Source organism: Prionailurus bengalensis, chromosome D4 (genome assembly GCF_016509475.1).
Source record: "Prionailurus bengalensis isolate Pbe53 chromosome D4, Fcat_Pben_1.1_paternal_pri, whole genome shotgun sequence".
Taxonomy (NCBI): domain Eukaryota; kingdom Metazoa; phylum Chordata; class Mammalia; order Carnivora; family Felidae; genus Prionailurus; species Prionailurus bengalensis.
In genome coordinates this window covers 88,138,532-88,160,498 of record NC_057359.1, presented here as the reverse complement: position 1 = coordinate 88,160,498, position 21,967 = coordinate 88,138,532, and the positions used below count along the sequence as shown (strand labels likewise).

The following is a 21,967-nucleotide window of genomic DNA, read 5'->3' as shown; positions in this document are numbered from 1 at the left end:
AAGGGATTTGATTGGCCCAGCCTGGGTCAGGTGGCCCCTGATCCAGTCAGCTGTGGCCAGGGGTGGGGGCAGCATCCCCCCCCCCCCAGTATGAACCACGTGAATGAGGAAAGGGCCGCTCCCAACAGGAGATCCACCTCTAGCGTGGATCTCCCAGTCTCCTCCCACACGGCCCCCGAGCCTCCCCATGCCCTTCCCACTCTGCCCAGCATCCCTGCTCAGTCCCATTCCAACACCTAGATTCATTCATTCATTCGCTCAGCCAAAGAATTCCTTTCCACCTGGCCTTTTGTTCTACTCATACCTGCAACAGGTTGGATGAGGTCCACCCACAGATGTCGATAAATATTTGTGAAAAGAGTGGACGGTTGGTGCTCCACGGTCCAAAGCTGCATCCCCAGGAAACGGAAGTCACCCAGATCTTCCGGGGGAGCAAGAGCCCCCCCCAAAGTCAGTTAAAGAGATAAGGTAGACGACAAGACTACTTTGGCACTACCTGGCTTAGCTGAAGGTCGCATGCTCTGTGGCCCCCAAATTCCACTGTTCAAGCCTTTATCATGTTATATGGCACACGAAGAAAAGGAAACGATTGGGGCGCCTGGGTGGCTCGGTCGGTTAAGCGTCCGACTTGGGCTCAGGTCATGATCTCACGGTCCGTGGGTTCGAGCCCCGCGTCGGGCTCTGTGCTGACAGCTCAGAGCCTGGAGCCTGTTTCAGATTCTGTGTCTCCCTCTCTCTGTGACCCTCCCCCGTTCATGCTCTGTCTCTCTCTGTCTCAAAAATAAATGAACGTTAAAAAAAAAATAAAAAATAATAAAATTAAAAATGTGCATGTGCTCCAACATCAGGTTATGTTACAAAGCTGTAGTCATCAAAACAGTATGGTACTGGCACAAAAATGGACCCAGAGATCAATGGAACAGAGCAGAAAGCTACAATTACGTCGGCAATTCATCTTCAAGAAAGGAGGCAAGAATATGCACCGGGAAAAAGACAGTCTCTTCAACAAATGGTGGGGGGGAAACCTGACGGCTCCATGCAAAAGAACGAAACCGGACCACTTTCTAACAGCATACCCAAAAATAAACTCAGACTAGGTTAAGGACCTAAATGTGAGGCCTGAAACCATAAAAATCCTAGAAGAGAGCACAGGCAGCAATTTCTCTGACATCAACCTTTCTAGATCCGTCTCCTGAGGCCAGAGAAACAAAAGCCAAAATACACTATCGGGACTGCATCAGAGTAACAAGTTTCTTTCTGCACAGCAAAGGAAACAACCCATGAACCTGAAAGACAGCCTACGGAATGGGAGCAGATACTTGCGCACGATACGTCTGACGAAGGGTCGTTTCCAAAATATGTAAAGAACTGATTCAGCTCAATGACCCAGAAACCAAATAATCCAGTGGGAAAAAAATGGGCAGAAGGCATGAACAGACATTTCTCTAAGGACGATGTTCAGGTAGCCCAGAGACACGCAGAGAGAGGCTCAACAGCACTCGTCATCAGGGAAACGCAAATCAAAACCACAGTGGGGTATCACCTCACACGTGTCAGAATGGCTAAAACCAACAACACGGGAAACAGGTGTCGGGGAGAAAGGAACCCTCACGCACCGTTGGTGGGAATGCGAACTGGTGCAGCCACCGTGGAGAACGGTACGGAGGTTCCTCAGAAAGTTAAAAATAGGACTACCCTTACGATCTGGCAATCGCACTCTTGGGTATTTGCCCCCCAAATCTAAAAACACTAATGCAAAGGGGTATATGCACCCCTATGTTTATTGCAGCATTGTTTATAATAGCCGAATTATGGATACAGCCCAAGTGTCCACTGACAGATGAATGGATAAAGAACATGTGGGGGGTGTGTGTGTGTGTGTGTGTGACTGTATACGTAGACTGTATACGTATACATATGTACACGTAAAGTGTGTACATATGTATACGTATACATATGTACACGTAAAGTGTGTACATATGTATACGTATACATATGTACACGTAAAGTGTGTACATATGTATACACGTATACGTATACATATGTATACGTATATACGTATACGTATACATATGTATACGTATACATATGTATACATAAAATATATAAATACATGTATAAATACATGTATACATATAAAATGTAAATTATATAAATATATAAATAAATGTATACATATAAAATACATATGTATACATTTTATGTATACATATGTACACATATAAATACATGTGTAAATAAATGTGTACATATAAAACATGTAAATTATATAAAATATATAAATAAATGTATACATATAAAATACATATGTATACATTTTATGTATACATATGTATACGTATACATATGTATACATTTTATACATATACATATGTATACGTATACATTTTATGTATTATACATATATAAAATGAAATATTACTCAGCCATAAAAAAGAATGGAATCTTGCCGTTTGCAACAACATGATTGGAGCTAGAGAGCATTATGCTAAGCAAAATAAATCAGAGAAGGACCAAACCATATGAGTTCACTCATATGGGGAATTTAAGAAACAAAACAAACGAACAACGGGAAAAGAGAGAGAGACAAGCCAAGAAACAGACTCCAACTATAGAAAAACTGATGGTTACCAGAGGAGAGGTGGTGGAGGGAATGAGGAAAATAGGCGATGGGGATTAAAAAGCCCGCTTCTTGGGGGCGGGGCGCCTGGGTGGCTCAGTCGGTTAAGCGTCCGACTCTTGATTTCGGCTTGGATCATGCTCTCACAGTCAGTGGGTTCCAGCCCCACGTCGGGCTCCCCACTGACAGCGCGGAACCTGCTGGGGATTCTCTGTCTCCCTCTCTCTCTCTCTGCCCCTCCCCTGCTCACACTCTCTCAAAAATAAATAAATAAGCTTATTTATTTACACTCCAATTTCGGCAGGGAGGTGACTTTGGGGGAGGATCACCAAAGGGATGGGGTTTGGGGCTTTCCTTTTATGAAAATACGGAGAACTGGAGGGACTCCTACAGCAAAATGTAACCATCGGTTACATCTGGGGTGTGATGTTATTTCCTTCCACGGAATAGTTTGTAATCGAATACAAGAGTTAGGGTGGCCTCCAGAGAGGTAGCTTGAACCCATCTGGAGAATCTGGTAACCTGACGAATGTGGCTAACGTTGTCCCCGAGAGGAAAGGGCTAGAAGGGCATTCATTTCCCCAAAGCTGGCCTCACCTGGTCAAAGGGAAGCTAGTGTACTTCCGGAGTCTAACCACTAGATGGGGCCAGCAGACGGGGCGACTCCAGATGGCCCCAGCAACTTCGGACAAGAAGTCGTTTTTGCAAGACAGAGGCAGAGAGGCAGAGAGTGTATCTGAGAACACGAGAGGCAGGTAGAGGTAGAAAGCAGCGCCCAGGTAACAAAAGGACCCCTAGTTGGCGCAGCAATACCGTTCGCTGGTGTTGATCGAGTGTGTCTTTCCTAATCCTTGAAATCACACAAGATGCGGGTCTTAGGCACTAAGACAAATGTCAACAAGGGGTCCAGGCCCCACGCCCACGTCTGACATCATCCCGCTCCCGTCCCCTGAACGCCCCAGAGGTGTATGCACCCTGTGGAAAGCGGAACGATCCATTTTCAATCTCAAGTGCCTTGACTTTGGCAGAAAGGCCCCGAGTTCACCTCCCGGCTCTGCTTCTCATCAGCTGTGTGACTTTGGGCGATTGTCTTAACATCTCTGGGCCTCGGGGTTGTGGGGATGATATTAGTCCCTACTCTGGACTGTTGCAAGGGTTAAATGGGATTACATACGTGAGGCCCCTGGCACGTAGTAGGCCTTTCCTAAACGGAAGAAACGTCAGGTGCTGATGCCCACAGCACTCGAAAGTAAGTAATCCCAGGGAGCAAGGAAAAGGTATCAAGTCAGCAACACAGTGAGCAAAGTTTAACGCTCCCCTGAAGGGTAAAGATATTCCCAAGCACCCAGCCATGGCGGAGGGATGTGGTTGGATATGTGATGACCGTGTAGAAAGACCAGCTAGGGGGACGCCCCCGGGGGGCTCAGTCGATTAAGCATCTGACTCTTGGTTTGGGCTCAGGTCACCATCTCAGGGCTCATGAGATCAAGCCCCGAGCTGGGCTCTGTGCTGACAGCGCGGAGCCTTCTTGGGATTCTCTCTCGCTCTCTCTCCGCCCCTCCCCACTGTCAAAATAAATAAATAAGCATAAAAGGAGCAGCCGGAGACCCTGCCACTAACCCGAGGCGGGGGGGGGGGGTGACACCATTCCTTCCTCTCTCATCGCTTTGGCAAGTATTTAGGGGCCAGCTTGCTGTGTAGGCTCTGGGACACAGCGGTGAGCAAGACGGACACGGCCTCCCCCCTCCCCCCGCCAGGGATGCACACCCCAGTTGGAGCCGAACAGATGTGTGAGGGCTTGGGGGCAAAGGAGAAGAGGTCAGGACTAAGATCGTGAGTCCTGGGTGTCTGCCGGGCGTGGGCAAGCCTGTCAAAAAGAAGGTTCTCTGACACAAAACAAAGCAAAGCAAACCCAACCCAAACACTGTTAGTCAATACGTGCGAGCCCAGTAACATTTTAAAATTGCATCATCTGAGGGGCGCCTGGGTGGCGCAGTCGGTGAAGCGTCCGACTTCAGCCAGGTCACGATCTCGCGGTCCGTGAGTTCGAGCCCCGCGTCGGGCTCTGGGCTGATGGCTCGGAGCCTGGAGCCTGTTTCCGATTCTGTGTCTCCCTCTCTCTCTGCCCCTCCCCCGTTCATGCTGTCTCTCTCTGTCCCGAAAATAAATCAACGTTGAAAAAAAAAATTTTTAAATTGCATCGTGGAGGCTTGTCTGCCTACCGCACAGTTCACGCTTTTCACGTGTGCGACGTTGCGATTTTTAGGAAACGTACCAAGTTACGCAACAACCATCCCCATAGAGCAACCTGAAACCATCTCGTCTCCCCAGCGTGCTCCCTCATGCACGTTTACCGTTCTCTCCCGTCCCCACCCGGGGTAACCACGATTCTACCTTCTGTCTTTATAGCTCTGCCTTTTCTGGATATTTCACACACATAGGCCGATAACACGTGGTCTCTTGTGTCCGGCTTCTTTTCCTGGGTGTCATATTTTGAAGGGTCATCCGTGTCATAGCACGTATCTGTAGGCGGTTCCTCTTCATTGCTGAATAGTATTCCATTATAAGGACATACCACATTCTGACCACCCATTTACCAGTTGATGGACACTTAGGCTGTGTCCCATTGCTTTTTTAATTGTTATTTCTTTTCTCTTTTCTTTTTATTTTTTTAAACGTTTATTTATTCTTAAGAGACAGAGCAGGAGCAGGGGAGGGGCAGAGAGAGAGGGAGACACAGGATCCGAAGCAGGCTCCAGGCTTCGAGCCATCAGCACAGAGCCCGATGCGGGGCTCGAACCCACGAACCGTGAGATCATGACCTGAGCCGAAGTTGGACACTTAACCGACTGAACCACCCAGGTGCCCCTATTTTTTCTTTTTACGAGAGAAAACGAGAGAGCAGGGGAGAGGGACAGAGCGGGGGGGGGGGGGGGGGAGAGAGAGAATCCCAAGCAGGCTCTGAGGTCAACACGGAGCCTGACTTGCGGCTCGATCCCACAACCCTGGGATTGTGACCTGAGCCGAAATCGAGAGTCAGATGCTTAACCAGTTGAGCCACTCAGGTGTCCTGGTTGTGTCCCATTTCCGTCTGGTCCATAAAATTCTAACGTAGGGCCAGCGAGTGGACTTGACACATTCGGTCAGCCTCTTGACCTGACATGCAAAATGAATGAGTGTGATTTTTATGAGAAAAGTCCTATAATTTTCACAGACTCTCAGAATGCACCTTGACCATCCTACCGTCTACAGAAGCAGGAATGAATTCTGGACCAAGCGAAGTTGGCTCGGTGAGACCAGCCTGAATTAGGTGGAGTTATTTCTCGTGCTGGTCAAAGAATGTGGGCCTTTGGCGTGGGGACCCCGCTCAGAGGGTCTCCTGATGGAGGGTGGGGGATGGTGGCCAGCAGCGGCCAAACAGACACGATCCTGAGCCAACATCCAGGCTGTGCCCGGCCAGCGAGGATGGTTCTGGAAGTAGGCTTGTAGCAGTTCTCCCTGGAAACAGCATAAACAAAAATGGCGGGGGGGTTTCCAGGCTAGCCCAGCTGGGGGTCCTGAGGGTGATACAGGGGAAAGAGAGAGAGAAGGGGGAGAAAAGTTTCCAACCCCGTTCCTGATGCAACAAGAAAGCAGGAGGCTCCTTCTTAGAAAATTGATAGCATTTTATTCGGGGGGGGGGAATTGAACCTCCAGAAAAGTACTACGGTGAACATTGGTACGCCCTTCACGGGGACCCACCCAACGTGAACGCACTCCCATCTGGTCACCTCTTTATTCCTTCTGCTGACCCGTTTGCAAGCCCTTTGCAGACAGACATCATGACACTTCAACCCTAAGCCCTCCATCATGTATTTCTTAAGGTTAAGGACAACTCCCGGAAGGCCACAGTGCCACCCATCCTACGCAACTTACCTTCAGTATAGTAATATTATCGATTATCCTGTCCCCATTCAAGTTCCCCCAATGACCCCGATACTATCCTTTAGAGGTTTGTTTGTTTGTTTCAGCCCAAGATCTGATCAAAGATTCAGCCTTGCATTTGGTTGTCAGGAGGAGCCAGATTTGAAATCGAACGAAAATTGATGACAATTGCTAGCCTGGGGGAGACCTGGAAGGGAACCAAGGCGCCCCAGGGAAGGACCGCGCAGGGGGCATCTCAAGGAACCCTCGGAACAGCCCGGATGGGGGCTGCTGCCCACATTTGTAGGCAGAATCCTTGTCAGAGAGCTGAGCCGCGATCCCCCGGGGTGGGATAGATGAGGGAAAACCCGCAAAGCTTGCCCGAAGTCCCCCAGCTTGAGGCGGGATGTGAACCCTGTCTGGTGAACTCCGGGCCCCGAGACGCTGCTGAAGCTTAGGTTCTATCCGCTGTCTGCTTTGCTGACCCCGCGGCTCCTTCCCATCCGGGGCGCGGTCCCGTGGCCGCTGGGTTCTGCACCGCGCTCTGACTTCTCCCTCCGCTGCGGTGGGAAGGGCCCGGCTCATGGGTGTTGGACCCCAACGCTTTTGTGACCCGTGGGATCAGGCCAGGGTCTGAATCTGGGGGGGTGGCAGGGGGAATGGAAGTGGGACACCAGAGCTGAGCGCAAAGGCCACGCACAGCTGGACGGCACGGTTGGGGAGAAGTCAAGACGCAGGGCCCCAGGGCGCTCGGAGCCGGGGCGCAGGGCTCGGGCGCTGGCGCCCTTGAGGTTCCCTGGGGAAGGGGGGGGGCAGCTCCCCTCCCCCCCTCAGACCTCACCTAGGTTTTGAAAGACCCCGAACAACGGAAAAAGGGTCTAACAGCGGAGGCGGGGAACCTTAGGCTGCCACTCATCACTTCCCTTGACTTGACAACTTAAAAAAATAAAGTAAAAAGCACCCATGATGGGTGTGTATATTTTAAAATATTTTTTCAGGGGCGCCTGGGTGGCTCAATTGGTGAAGCTAACCACTCTCGGCTTCCGCTCAGGTCATGATCTTACGGTTCCTGAGTTCAGCCCGGCTTCTGGTTCCTTGCTGACGGTGCCTAGGATTCCCTGTCTCTCTCTCTCTCTCTCTCTCTCTCTCTCTCTCTCTCTCTCAATCTCGGATCCTCCCCTGCTCATGCTTTCTCTCTCCCTCTCACAAATAAAAAATAAACTAAAAAAAAAATAATAAACTAAAATACTTTTTAATCACAGAAAAAGGACATGTGCGTGAAGAAAATTAGAAAATACAAAGAAGCAAAAATTAGCAAATATATCATATGCCCGCCACCCAGACATCACGGCTGTTCCAATACCAGATGCTTCTAGATCTTTTACTAGGCAGGTGCTTTCCTAGGCTAGGGCTTTGTTTTCTGGACTGAGACCTCAGACGACCAGATCACCGGATGAGGAGACGCTGTGGCTTTATAGAAGCTCGATTGTTCTTAGGAGGGGCCGATTTAATGATTCTGATGTGATTTCATTTTGGGAACCGAACAAAATATACTATTTCATGACCTGCTTTAATCTGTCAGTGATTTCCATGTTTTCATTTCAGACAATTCTCATCTTACCTAAAATGAGATTTTATTAAGGTTTCCCAAGGGCCCCTGGGTGGCTCAGTTGATTAAGCGTCTGGCTTCGGCTCAGGTCATGATCTCACGTTTGTGAGTTCAAGCCCCGCATCTGGGGCTCTGTGCTGGGCTCTGCGCTGACAGCTCAGAGCCCAGAGCCTGCTTCGGATTCTGTGTCTCCCTCTCTCTCTGCCCCTCCCCTGTTCATGCTCTCTCTCTCTCAAAAATAAAAAAAAAACACTAAATTTTTGTTTATGATTTCCCAGTAATCCCACAGTGTTTCCCTTTTGAAAAAAAATTTTTTGTAACGTTTATTTATTTTTTGAGACAGAGAGAGAGAGAGAGCATGAGTTGGGGAGGGGCAGAGAGAGAGAGGGAGACACAGAATCCGAAGCAGGCTCTGGGCTCCTAGCTGTCAGCACAGAGCCCAACGCGGGGCTTGAACTCACGCACCGAGAGATCATGACCTGAGCCGAAGTCGGACGCTTCACCGGCTGAGCCACCCAGGCGCCCCCCACAGTGTTTTCTGTAGCTGGTTTGTGCATACTGGCATTCAAGCTGGGCCATGCATTATTCTGATTGTACGTCCTTGGGGTTCTAAGCTAGTGTGCCCCTTTTTGTGCCAGTGACCGGCTGGCGGGAAGGGGCCAAACGTTCCAGGGAAAGCCCCACCCCCTAGCTTTTTCTCTTACTGCCTCCTGGTGTGACCCAGCTCGTGGCTCCCGCCCCCTACCCCCTCTAAACTGGAAGTTAAAAAAAGAGGCTGGATGGCTTGAACTATGAACCTGTGATGACAAGCTCCCACCATACAGGAGTGTCCAACTAAGGAGAGATGGTCACCCTTCTGGTCCTTCTCTGCAGAGATGAACCGTTGTTGGCTGGCTGCTCCTCCTTCCGGAACTTTTTCTCTGCTGATCCAAATGTTGGGCCGTTCCTGTGCTTCTTGATTGTGCGGAAAAAGGGATTGATACGCTAGCCATTGTTCTGGGGCTTTTTCAAAACCGTGACCATGTATCTCGGCCCCCTCTCCATGCCTTGATCGGGAACCTCTGTCATAGACTGTCACAGATCACATCCGTCTGGTTGACTAAAAACCATACTTCTTCTGTGCATGAGCTGCCGTTCGTGGTGAGTCTGGAGAACCTAAATACAAACTCGATGGACAAGATAGCGTCTAACTTATTCAGCAGGCTTTTGACTCCTCTCCCCACCCCCACCCCGGCCAGCCCTTCGCCCACAGCCATCAGATGATATTTTGCAGGGCCTTTGCATGTTCTAGGCTCTTTCCTGCAGTGCTCTGGCCATCTCTCCCCACCTTCCCCCCCCCCCCCCCCGGTTCCCAGCTTCTCCAGCTGTGGCTCGCCAAGATATCTTTCCCTGTCTATAGAAGAAAAGCCACTACGAACAGCTGATCACGGGTTTCAGGCCCACGTTGTGGGCAAGCATTTTCAGTGTGTGCACCCCTTCAGGGTTGAATGGATCCCTCTGAACAAGAGGGTCCCTCTTCCTACCCTGATCTCCATCCCACACTGGGAGTTCCAGGGAGCGGGTGACAGCAATCTCCCCGTCTTGTTTGCCGTCACATCTCTAGGACGCCGGACAGGGCCTGGCACAGAGCTGGCCCCCGGGGAAGGAACGGATGGCCAGATGAACGAATGCTGTTAGGAACGCACGCTGGGGAAACCTCGTTGGCAGTGGGGATCGAGAGTCTTAAGGACACGCTCTGATCCAGAAACACTACTTGTAGGAATTCGTCTGAACGTGCACAAGTGGCCTCTTGGCATTGTCCATCCTGGGGAATGCACTGGGAACGATTTAGATGTCCAGCAGTCGGTTCAACACCAAGTGGAATGCTCGATGTTTTCTTTCAAGTCCGCGTTTCCTCCGGGCTTCCCATCACAGTAAGTGGCATCCCTGCCTACTGAGCTATTCGACTCAGATCTGGGCATTGGGATTTTATTTCCTTTTTTTTTTTTTTTAATTTTTTTTTTCAACGTTTATTTATTTTGGGGGGGACAGAGAGAGACAGAGCATGAACGGGGGAGGGGCAGAGAGAGAGGGAGACACAGAATCAGAAACAGGCTCCAGGCTCCGAGCCGTCAGCCCAGAGCCTGACGCGGGGCTCGAACTCACGGACCGCGAGATCGTGACCTGGCCGAAGTCGGACGCTTAACCGACTGCGCCACCCAGGCGCCCCTTTATTTCCTTTTTTTAATGAAACCCGCCCAGAGGGAGACAGACATTTCTCAGCACCCAAGAAGTTCCCTCGTGTCCTATCCCAGTCCACACCCCTCCTCTGCGCAGAGGTAGCCACCGTTCGGACCACTACCGGCATTCTGTCTTCCTGCTTCCCCCTGACAGCCAGCTTTGTCCCGGAGGCTCACCAGTTCTGTGTTCTGGCTTTCCTCAGGCCCCGTCACCTCTCATCTGGGCAACAGCACCGGCCCCCCACCAGTCCCCTATCCTTGGGCACCGCTCCCCAACCCTGAGCAGCTGGGGATGTGACGGAAGAGAAGACTGGCCTTGACCTCAGCAGAGACGAGGGTCTCTATCTGCTTGGCATCTGAACCCTGGCGTCAGAAGGCTGAGAGGCAGGGGAAGGCGGGCGAAGTGGGGGGGGGGGGGGTGACCCGGCAGGGCCTGTGGTTTGAGTGAAGAAAGCGATTGCATAAAAATGGAGAGCCTTACCACAGCCTGGGTCCTGTCCCTGCCTGAGTCATGCTAGAGAGACAGGGAGGGGACGGCAAGAGCCCGAAGCCCCTCAGATCTCAAGCTGGCCAAGGCCTTGGGTGTGACATTTCTGAAGTCATCACCGATGAGCTCAGGCAGAGGCGCGCCTGGGGACAGGGTAAGAGGCAGGAGGGAGGGCTGAGGTTGTCTCAGCAGAACTCCAGGTCTGGGTTGGCAAGATGTCACGGGGTGGAGAGTTGGCCCCGGAGACAGCTCCAAACCACTCCCAAGGCCAGGGCGCCTCCGCGTCTCCGACACCAGCAATGTGTCCCCTCCCCTCCCCCCGTTTGCACAGCTTAGGTGTGTGGCTCAGTCTATGCAGAGCTGGGGGGATGACTGAAAGCTGGGTGCAGACTTGGCATCCAGCCAGGAGGAAGAAGCATTTTTTTTTCCCCCCTCCAAGATAATGTGTAACTCAGAGGCCACAAACTGCTGCCCCCAGGATGGGACAGGAGAATCAAACCGGATCACCTGGGTTCCTGGCTGCAGCTTGTGCTGGGGGTAGTGGGGACAGCAAGGGACATATCTGGGCCTTTCCAGACTCCAAGTTCAGAACAATTCCGGGACCCCCCCCCCCCCGCCCCCAGCCCAGTGCTCGGGGCTGAGCACTCGATTATGTGCTACCTGCCTGCGGTTCTGTGATGGACAGTCCAGACTGAAAGGTGGCGGTCCCGGGGGAGATCAGAGCCCCCAGCCTGGCCCACGGGACATCAGCCTAAAGGCTCTCCACACCCTGCTGTGGGCAGCAGCCCCTTCCCAGCCAAGCCGTCCTCCCCTGGGCTCCCTGAAGGGTGTTCTTCCCATACCCGGGTCATGCATACGGACCTGGCGCCGTGGGTTAGCACAGAAACGGATTCACTCCTCTCTGAACCTCAATGTCGTCATCTTTAAAATGGGGATAATCATAGACCCACTTCCTGGGCTTGTGGCGGGATGACACTGAGCTAATATGTATAAAGCGCCGGGCACAGCATCTGGCAGGTGACGTTAGCTGTTTCCGTGAATTTCCTTAGGTAAGAATTGCTATTTGATCGCCAAGTTTTACTGCCCCGCTATGTTCCCCACGCCAGCTGAAGCTCTTTCTCGCAGCTGCCCTGCCCAGGAGGGGAGAATGTTTGTCTGTGTTTGTCTCAGACAGGTTTGTGCCTGCTTGACCCCAGGGCCCTGGCCCCTTCCCCAGAGTACGAGATGGTGTCTTACCCTCTGCTGCTGCTTCTGACGTGCTCCACAGTGACTCCCTCCCCCGCCCTAGTGGCCTTTGATGTGTCCATACAGTCAGAACTGTGCCCAGAGAACCGGCTGGCAGGGAACACGCGGTGAGGAGGGTGGCTGCCGGCTGCCAAGGGGCTTGTCTGGGTCAATGCTGTGCTCCTCCGTGAGGGGGACGACTTGGCTCTCGGGACAAGGTGACAGCAGGGAGGCCTTCATGGTGGTGGAGTTAGGGTTGGGGCGGGGTGGGGAGCTGGACAGGGAAGCAATGAGAGGCTTGCGCAGAAAACGTCGTCTTACCCTACAGGACCCCGAAAACAGGCGAGGTCCAAAGCGGCCTTGGGTGGGGGCCTCGGCTTCCGGTGGGGACCGCAGCGCCCTGCAGAACAGGTGACAGACCTGCGCTGACCAGCCCCCGGTTAATGGTAACTGGTTCCTTTCGTTGTCTCGAGGCCGGGGCTGCTTTGAGGGTTCCGGGATAGAGGGGCTCCTGGTGAGGACGTTCGCGGTACAAGGGGCGCGGGGACGCAGGTGAGGACCCCCGGGGCCGACCAGGAGCGGGTTCGGATTCGCGGAGGTTCTCCCCAGGCCACTCACAGTCACCCCACCCCACCCCACCCCGGGGCCGCTGAGCTCAGCCTCCTCCGGCGCCCAGCTCCACCTTTCCGTCCCCCGCTGGCTATTTTGCGTTCACACCAGCGAGGCACCTGCTCAGCGCGCTCTGCGCTCATTGGCTGTTGGCCAGCCTCCCATTGGCCGCCCTGTGCTCAGGCGCTCCCCACTGTCCAATCAGAGCCCGGAATTGCCTGGGTCGGCTGCCTGGGTGGAGCTGCGTCTACCGGTGTTTGTGTGCGGGAAGAGGGGGGACCTCTTACAGGGGCTCGGGCAGGGCCCCCGTTCTAGGCCTTGTGCGCTACACCGCCTGGCTTCCAACCAGCTAATCAGGTTCCCGGAGGACCCAGCAGAAGCACCCCTTTCTCCCCCCCCCTCCCCCCCCCCCCCCCCCCCGTACTTCTCCCCTGATACACGCACCCACCGCTAAGGGTTCTTATCTTGTGATGTAATTAGTTCCTTGCTCGTCTCTACCGGCCCTGGACTGATGATTCACGGGGCGGGGGGGTAGGGCCGGACCTTCACACTCCGTATCTGTCCAGCCCCCCGGGCGCTGCCTCGGGGATGACTCAGGCCTGGTTGAAGCTCAGCGGTTAACACACCAGCCGCGGTGACCGTTTGCGATCAACACCAGGCAGAATGTCACGTGTCACCTGGGTTATCTCCGTAATCCTCCATGGAAGGTGTATTATCACACCCGTTTCAGAGATGGAGAAAGCGAGGCCCAGAGAGGGTAAGTACGGCGCTCGGATAGGAGGCAGTGGTTCGGGGCTTGGGTTTCCCTCCTGCTCCTCAACCGCTGAGCCACGGTGGGCAGGCTACTTGGTCAATCCAGGCCTCAGTGTCCCCTTCTCCAAAAGGGAGAGAGGCAGATTTAACATATGAGGTGGCCGCAGAAAATCAGCGGTTTTCAAGCTGCAAAAACTCAACCCCGAGGTTGGCATCGTTATCACAGGTGGGAGGAGGAGCTTGACTGCTCTCTCAGCAATAAATCGGGCTCTGCAGACTTGACCTTCAAGTCCAGCTTGCTTGAAATCGGCCCACGATTTGGGCACGCACCTCAAGGACAGCGTTGACATTTTGATTCACAGATCTTGAGACCGGAACAGAAAGGCCCACACCTCATCTGAGATTCTCAGCGCACCTGTGACCTTTGTGCCGCGTGTCTTGAAGCAATCAAAGAACCCGAAGGTCCTAGGCCACTCTGCGGCACAGTGAGAGGTCAGTGACAGTAGCCCATCTCTTTATGTAGAGTGGCCAGATGTGGCCTTTGATCTCCCAAAACCTGGTGAGTCCAAGCTGAGATGTCTCATGACTGTGAAGTTCACACTGGTTTTTAAAGACTTCATATGAGAACAAGTAAAGCACCTCACTAATAATTTAAAAATACTAACTACCCGTTAAAGTGATCATATTTTGGGGAGTGCCCGGGTGGCTCAGTCGGTTAAGTGTCCGACTTCAGCTCAGGTCATGGTCTCACAGCTCGTGGGTTCGAGCCCCGCGTCGGGCTCTGTACTGATGACTCAGAGCCCGGAGCCTGCTTCGGATTCTGTGTCTCCCTTGCTCTCTGCCCCTCCCCTGCTCACGCTCTGTCTCTCTCTCTCTCAAGACTAAATACACATTCTAAAAGGTAATAATATTTTTAAATCATTACCATAATTATTAAATATTATTACCTTTTAGAATGTGTATTTAGTTTTGAGAGAGAGAGAGACAGAGCGTGAGCAGGGGAGGGGCAGAGAGAGAAGTGTCAGCACAGAGCCCGACGCGGGGCTCAAACCCATGAGCTGTGAGATCGTGATCTGAGCCGGAGCTGGATGCTTAACCGAATGAGCCACCCAGGCACCCCGAAAGTGATAATGTTTTTTTTTTAATTTTTTTCAATGTTTATTTATTTTTGGGACAGAGAGAGACAGAGCATGAACGGGGGAGGGGCAGAGAGAGAGGGAGACACAGAATCGGAAACAGGCTCCAGGCTCTGAGCCATCAGCCCAGAGCCCGACTCGGGGCTCGAACTCACAGACCGCGAGATCGTGACCTGGCTGAAGTCGGACGCTCAACCGACTGCGCCACCCAGGCGCCCGTGTTTTTGATGCATTAAGTTAAAATATCCTTTTTTAAAGTTTATTTATTTATTTTGAGAGAGAGAGAGAGAGAGAGAGAGAAAGAGCACACGAGCAGGGAAGGTCAGAGAGAGAGAATCCCAAGTAGGCCCCACACTGTCAGGGCAGAGAGCCTGACTCGGGGCTCACTCTCACCAACTGTGGATGATGACCTGAGCTGAAATCAAGAGTCAGGTGCTTAATTGACTGAGCCGCCCAGGCACCCGGATATATTAGGTTAAATCAAATACATTATTATACTATGCCGCATAATATTCCAAAGATATCAGTTCCTATTCCTGGAACCCGTGTTGCCTTTGGGGAAAAGGGGTCCTTCTTTGCAATTGTGACACAGTTAAAGATCTCGAGATGGGGAGATTACCCTGGGATTACCCAGGTAAACCCCGAATGCGGTCACACGTATCTTGATCAGTGAGAGACGGAGGGAGATTTACACAGACACGTGGAGAAGAGGAGACAGCAGGCTGGAGAGAGGTGGCCACAAGCCAAGGAATCCCAGCATCACCAGGAGCCAGAAGAGGCAAGGGACAGATTCTCCCGGACGCTGTGGCAGGGAGCAAAACCCTGCCAACGCCTTGGTGTCAGATTTCTGGCCTCCAGAATCGTGAAAGACTAAATTCCTATTCTTCTAAGTCACCAAGTTCCGGGTAATTTGTTACAGTGGCCACAGGGAACTCATACGATTATAGAAATTAGTTCCACCTGATACATTTTTTTTTAACATGGCTACAAGAAAAAAAAATTTTTTTTTTATTTTAGAGAGAGAGAGAGAGCGCGCACGCGTGAGCGAGGGTCAGAGGGAGAGAGAGTGCAGAGCGCAGAGCCCAGAGTTGGGGTTCGAGCTCGCCCAAAGTGGGACTTGAGCTCACGCAATGCGGGGCTCGAACTCACGGACTGGGCGATCACGACCCGAGCCAAAGTCGGACGCTTAACAGACTGAGCCACCCAGGCGCCCCGACACGGTGACTCGCAAATGTCAGGTTCCACGTGTGGCTTGCACTCGGCGTGTGGGTTAGGTTTCTGCTGGACAGCGCTCTCTGGAGATCCAACCAGGGCTACGTGTGCTTGTTCTGTAGACACACGAGCACCTCTGAAAACACAAGAAGGCGGAGCGCCCGGGTGGCTCAGTCAGTTGAGCGTCCAATCTTGATTTCAGCTCAGGTGACGATCCCGGGGCCGTGGGATCGAGCCCCGCGTTGGAAGCCTGCTTGAGATTCTCTCTTTCCCTCTGCCCCTCTCTCTCCCCCGCGCACACGCTCTCTCTCTCTCTCTCTCAGAAATAAACATAAAATCAATCAAATAAAAACACAAGAAGGCACTGTATGAGTGATTAGAGCTGCAATACCTAATGACCACAGACTGTTTGGCTTAAAGCAACAGAAAAGGATCCTCTCCTAGTCCTGGAGATCTGAAGTCAAGGCGTTGACTGGGTTGGTTCCTTCTGGAGGCTCCGAGGGGGAAACGCATCTCGTGGCTGTCTTCTGGTGGCTTCCGGCAAGCCTCGGCCTCCCCCGGCTTGTGGCCACATCACTCCGATCTCTGCCTCCTGCTTCACCTGGCCTTTTCCTCTGTGTGTCTGAATCTCCCTCCGCTTTCCCTTACAGGGACACGGATCATTGGACTCAGACTGAGTTCCGTGTCTATACATCTCTCCTAAGATCACATTCACAAATACTGTAGGTTAGGACTCATATTTTTTTTTGTTCGGAGGACACTATTTAACACACTACAGACCTGTTATGTGGGCTACCGAAGGGCAGAGGTTGAACTACAAAGGGCGTGGGCTCTGTGGCCGTGTGATCCTGGGTTTGAGCCCTCCAGTCGCGATCTCTTTGCTATGGTTGCTCCCTCCCAGGCGCTTCAGGAACCTTCTCTGGAAACTGGAGGTGAATGTCGTTGTGAGGGCTTCCTCCAAAATGCTGTGACGAGACCACTTGTTAGTTACGAAACCGAGTGAGTTACTCGACTGCTCTGTGTCTGAGTTTTCTCATCTGTAGAGTGGGTATAGTCATAGTACCTACCTCAACAGGATGTCGAAGGTCAGGTTAACGTTCCCCCAGGCACATCGTGAACAACACTGGACAATGTTTTCTTTTTTCTTTTCTTTTGAAGTAATCTCTCCGCCCAGCGTGGGGCTCGAACTCATGGCCCCAAGATCAAGAGCTGCACGCTCTACCGGCTGAGCCAGCCGGGCGCCCCTATGCAAGTGTCGTTGTTGTTTGTGTCGTTATTTATGATAAAATGTTGTTCGTGTTGTTATTGATAATGGAACGTTGGCATCGTTTTCATTGGGCAGAGGTGATGAAATGTTCTATCGAGCTCTCGTGTTATCCTTTCTCTGGCTTTGATTCGGACCCGACTTCCTTACTCAGCTCATGTTGAATGACCCTGAGCACGGAATCAGGGCCAGTTCATGCAGCCACACGGGGGCCCGTGGGGCCGACTCACCAGCCCACTGTCAGCAGCCTGAAACTCCCGATAACGTTTGAAAAGGGACTTTGCGTTTTCATTTTGCGCGGGGCCCCACTGATTCTGTGGCCAGACCTGCTTGGAGTCACAACTCGTCCTGTGCTTGCAGCAGTGAGGGGTCTCCAGCGAGGGGTGGCGGTCCCCCTCTGGTCTCCGAGGGACCTTTACAAACTAGGTCGCGGCGGCTGGGAAAACGCGGCGTCCGAGGATGAGCCGACTGGGGCTGTGTTTGTTTTGCCTGGAAGAGGAGACTTAGGGCTGACCTGGTGGTGTCCTCCAATTCCCAAGGCCTGTGGCGAGGAGAAGGGAGCATGCGTGTGCCCTGCAGCCATAAAATAGTGTTGTCCTTGTGACAAAGGCCCCCGGGGGAAACCCGGTGGCACTTCTTGTGAAACTGAGGAAGTTCGGGGTCCTGGGGGCCACCGGAAAGCCGGAGGGTTCCCATCATCGCTGTGTTTGAAAGCCCCGGCCCGCTGTCCCCTGAGCCATCGCTGGCTGAACTGGGATCCCAGGAATGCAATACTCCCTTCCAGGGCCTCCTAGGAAGAGGCTTCCTGCTGCGTCTGAGAGCCGGACACGGGAAATGCCCCTGGGGAGACAGCATCCGGGGGCGGTGCGCGTGCGTGGGCGCTGGCTGGACGCGTCCCCAGCCTGGTCACGGGAGGGTCTTGGCTGCGGCCTGATCCCGGAGCCTCTGCCCGGAGGACTGCCCCTTCTCTGCAAAGGTCTTGGCAGGGATTCGTGCTGAGACGAACATTTCCTCCCCTCCCTCCTCCCCCATCCGCCTCTCCTGTCAGCTGTGTGCCCCCCCCCCCCCCAAAGCATCCAGGAAATGCTCCTGCCTGACCGCAGCTCTGCGCATCAGTAACCGGATCTGAGGCCCGCGGTCAGGGGCCAACAGATGGGCTCCATCAAGGGCGGCGCTTGGTCGGAGCGTGAAGGGCCCCACGTGTGCTCCTCTCTGCGGCGACAGGAGAACGGGACGGCCCGGGAACGCGCAGTGTGTCAGGCACACGTTCAGGTGGCCCGTCTCCCGACAAATACCTGCGAAGCCCAGCTCTGTGCAGACGCCACACCGGGTGCCGTGTGTACAGCCGCGAAGAGGCCAGCAGCCCAGGTTTTCTTCTCCCCTTTTTCTTTCCAACGTACAATGAATCCGTGTGGGGGACGCCTGTCTGGCGGGGTCGGTTGACTCTTGATTTCGGCTCCCGTCATGATCCCAGGGTCGCGGGATGGAGCCCCGCGGTCGGGCTCCGCGCTGAGCCTGGACCCTGCTTGGGATTCTCTCTCCCCCTTTCTCCGCCTCTCCCCTGCTCGAGCCCTGTCTTTCTCTCAAAAAAAAAACAAAAACAAAAACAAACAAAAAAAAACTAAAAAAAAAAAAAAAGTAACCATCTTGAAATGTACAGGTCAGTGGCACTAAGTAGTGCTGTTCACGCTGTAGTGCAGCCATCATCATCGTCTCTAGAACTTTCCCGCCCTTCCGGAAGAAAGCCCGGTGCGCGTTAAATGGTCGTTCCTATTCGGCCTCCGTCTACACCCTGGCAGCCACCGATCCGCTTTCTGTCTCTAGGGATTTGCCCATTCTGGACATTTCTTATAAACAGAATCACATGATATGCAGTCTTTCGTGTTTCTGGCTCTTGGCACGATGCCTTCCGGGTTCATCCACCTTGTAGCAGGTGTTAGTAAGTTCGTCCGTCTTAAGGCTGAACAATACTCCACTGTGTGGGTGAAGCCGCCGGGCTTTACAGCTGAGCAACCTTGCTTTCATCCTCACTCCCAAGAGGGGAAGAGCCCCCCGGGAGGTTCCTGACTTGGGGAAGCCTCCGGAGAGGAGAGGAACCTTCCCTTACGCGTTACAGATCGCTGCCTCTTAAGGTGCTGACCGGTTCCCCTGGGCCACAGCCCACAGCCCCGCAGCTAGAACAGCAAAGCGTCGGTGGCAAGAACATCCCCCTGGATCCAAGCCCAGCTGTGAGACCCGGGGTGACTATAACCGCCAATCTGGGCCTCAGGCCCCACATCTCTAAAATGGGTCTAATAGTCCTATCTCCCTCAGGAGGGTTAAATACGATGGCGTCTGTGATTCGGCCAAGGTTGGGTCTGAGAGCATTGCCCAGTGATTGATCCTCTGGCCGCCACCCTATCTGACTGTCGTCCTTAAGCAGAATGGCATCATCCTTCAAGGCCGTCTTGGCTATCTCAGGAATGGGCTGAGGGGTCAGGCTGGCCTTGAGAGCCCAGGAAGCAGCCTGATCGTCCCCATTTATTCTTATGAGTAAACGTCAGCTGCTGACCTAGGCTTCTTCCCTGGCTCTGTGCCTGTCAGGAGAGGCAGCCAGGCCCCCCCAGGGCATTCCAGGAAGTAGGCGGGCAGGAGTCAGGACCCTGAACCAAACTCTGGAGCTCTTCAGTTACCCGGGTCTAGACTCCTTTATTTATAAAGAAAGAAATCCCAATCAAGTGAGCTTAAATCAATTCAGTGAATTACAGTTGGGTCTATATGTCAGGCACGGGACCGGTGCTTGTGGCTCATCAGCAAACAGGACTGAGACCCCCCCCCCTTCCCCCAGGAATCCGGGTGTTAGACAGTAAGGACAAGAAATAAATTGTATGGCGTGTCATTGAATGAAATGGGCCGTGGCAACAACAGAGAAAGCACAGGCAGCAAAATGTCATCAGAAGTGGCTCGGGTGGGGGTGGGGCGGGCTGTGCAGTGGATTAACGCGGTGGTGGGAGCGGGGTGGGGAGCGGGGGTGGAGGAGGCGACACCTGAGCAAAGACTTGAAGGTGAAGTGTCAACACAGCCCATGTCCAGGGGAAGAGACTTCCAGGCAGAGGCCCCCGCCAGGGTGAAGGCCGGGAGCAAGGACGGAGTGGCTAGGCTGACCGAGCGAGTGGGGGAGGAATCCAGAGAGAACCGGATGGAGGCCAGATGGGACGGGGCCGTGGGCCACTGTCCAAACTTTGGCTTTTACTCTGAGCAAGACGGGAGCCACCGCAATTTGGAGCCAAAGACAAATGTGATTTGACTGATGTTTTGTTTAAGCAAAGAAGGAAACTCTTAAGACTCCCAGGCCCGGGTGAGTCAGAGGTTGGGGCCTTGTTACCCCCAGAATACAGGCCCCCTCCACGTGGGGAAGGCGGGGGGGGGTGGATAGTTCCATGCAGCTTCAGGCCGCTGAGGCCCCAAGCCTCAGCCTTAGAGCCAACGGAGGTCTCCGGAGGGGGAGGCCACAATATAAACTCCCAGGGAAGCCTCTGATTGGCTCTGGCAGCTGCCGGGACCATTGGGATTGGCTTCCCTGGGTCACGTGGCCCACCCCGTTCCCAAGAAGGGGAGTACTGGGATTGGCTGCCCCACCAGCATTACAGTCCCTACGGTCCCTGAAAGGAAAGCTGTGCTTTCCCAGGGTTAGTTAGGAGGACGCGGTGGTTCGACAGCCCTTCATGGTCTTGTTCATTCTGCGAGGAGTTCAGGGGTCCCACCTGGAGCAGGGGGGAGGGGAGTGGAGCGGGAAGCTTCTGCCCCAGCAGGGCCCGCAAGCAGCGCCATCGGAAAGCGCCGGCTAATCCGTGCGTTCGCACGGCACCCCTTCTCGAGGGTGGGGAGACGTGGCCGACGCCAGCCGGGACGACTACGGTGCAATAGAAATCTGACTCCGGTCGCTTGAGCCACAGTTCCTTCTCTTCCATCCCCTGGCTGGAGAACGTCCCGCGCCTCTCACGAGGTCAGGAACCAGCGGCAGGGGTGGGGCTGCTTCCTCCTCTCTCTCAAGCTCCTCTGAAGTCACAGACAATGAACCGGCCCAAGAGCTGGGTCTCTGATCCTCAGGAAATGCCGAGGAGGGCCAGCTGGAAGAAGCCACATGGGGGCTCGGACAAAGCAGCCCCTCTTTGCTCACCGTGACCAGAGAATTCTTGCGTGCGTGTGTGTGCGTGTGCGTGTGTGTGTGCGTGTGTGTGTGTGTTTCACCCAGCAAAGTCACCACTTAAGATACATCTCAGGGAATTTTTACATCTAGATTCACCGGTGTGACCACCACCCAGCGGTGATGTAAACACATTTCTGACCCCCAGGACGCCTCCTCCTGGCCCCCCCCCCGGGGGGGGGGTTGCGTCTTGCCTTCATTTTCAGGCAGGCGCTGCTCTAGTCCCCCCCCCCCCCACCTCCCGCGAGGCAGGGGCACGTCTTTTGCAGGCAAAGAACCTGAGCTCCGAGAGAAGCGTCACCACCCTCACCACCACCACCAAGAACAAAACCGCAGCTTCCCCAGGCCGAGGGAGGCTTTAGGGAAATTCTTGGCCGGAAATCAGAGGAGACCTCGTCCCGTCTGCCAGGCCCTGGCTCGGCTGGTTCGTTCCCGCAGACGTGGAGGAAAAGATTCCTACCGTGAAGTCATCAGCCCGCAGGGCTTCCCCACGAAGTCCCTCTTATTTTCGGCTCCAGGTGACGGTGGGTAACAATCCGCCCCTTGCCCACGCCGGTTTCTCTAGCCTCTGCTGGTGAGGTTTCTGTCTCGTTCCAGAAGCCCAAGCAGGGCCGAGCGCGCGGCCGCCCGCGCCAAGGATGGGCGGCCGCCCAGGGTCCCCTCCTGGGCTGTGTCTGGTCCACGATTCCGGGGGTGGTGCAGACACCGGAGCCCAAAGCCCCAACTGAACTTGGCAAGAAGACAG

At 53.7% G+C, this 21,967-nt stretch overlaps 1 long non-coding RNA gene across 1 annotated transcript; it reads right to left on the bottom strand.

The window, feature by feature from the left end:
- Positions 1–19,749: 19,749 nt before the first annotated feature.
- LOC122475396 lies at positions 19,750–21,961 on the bottom strand. The gene is made up of 2 exons (XR_006295157.1): positions 21,683–21,961; positions 19,750–21,145 (listed from the first exon to the last, which is right to left on the bottom strand). It is a non-coding gene; the product is annotated as an uncharacterized LOC122475396 (long non-coding RNA).
- Positions 21,962–21,967: the final 6 nt, after the last annotated feature.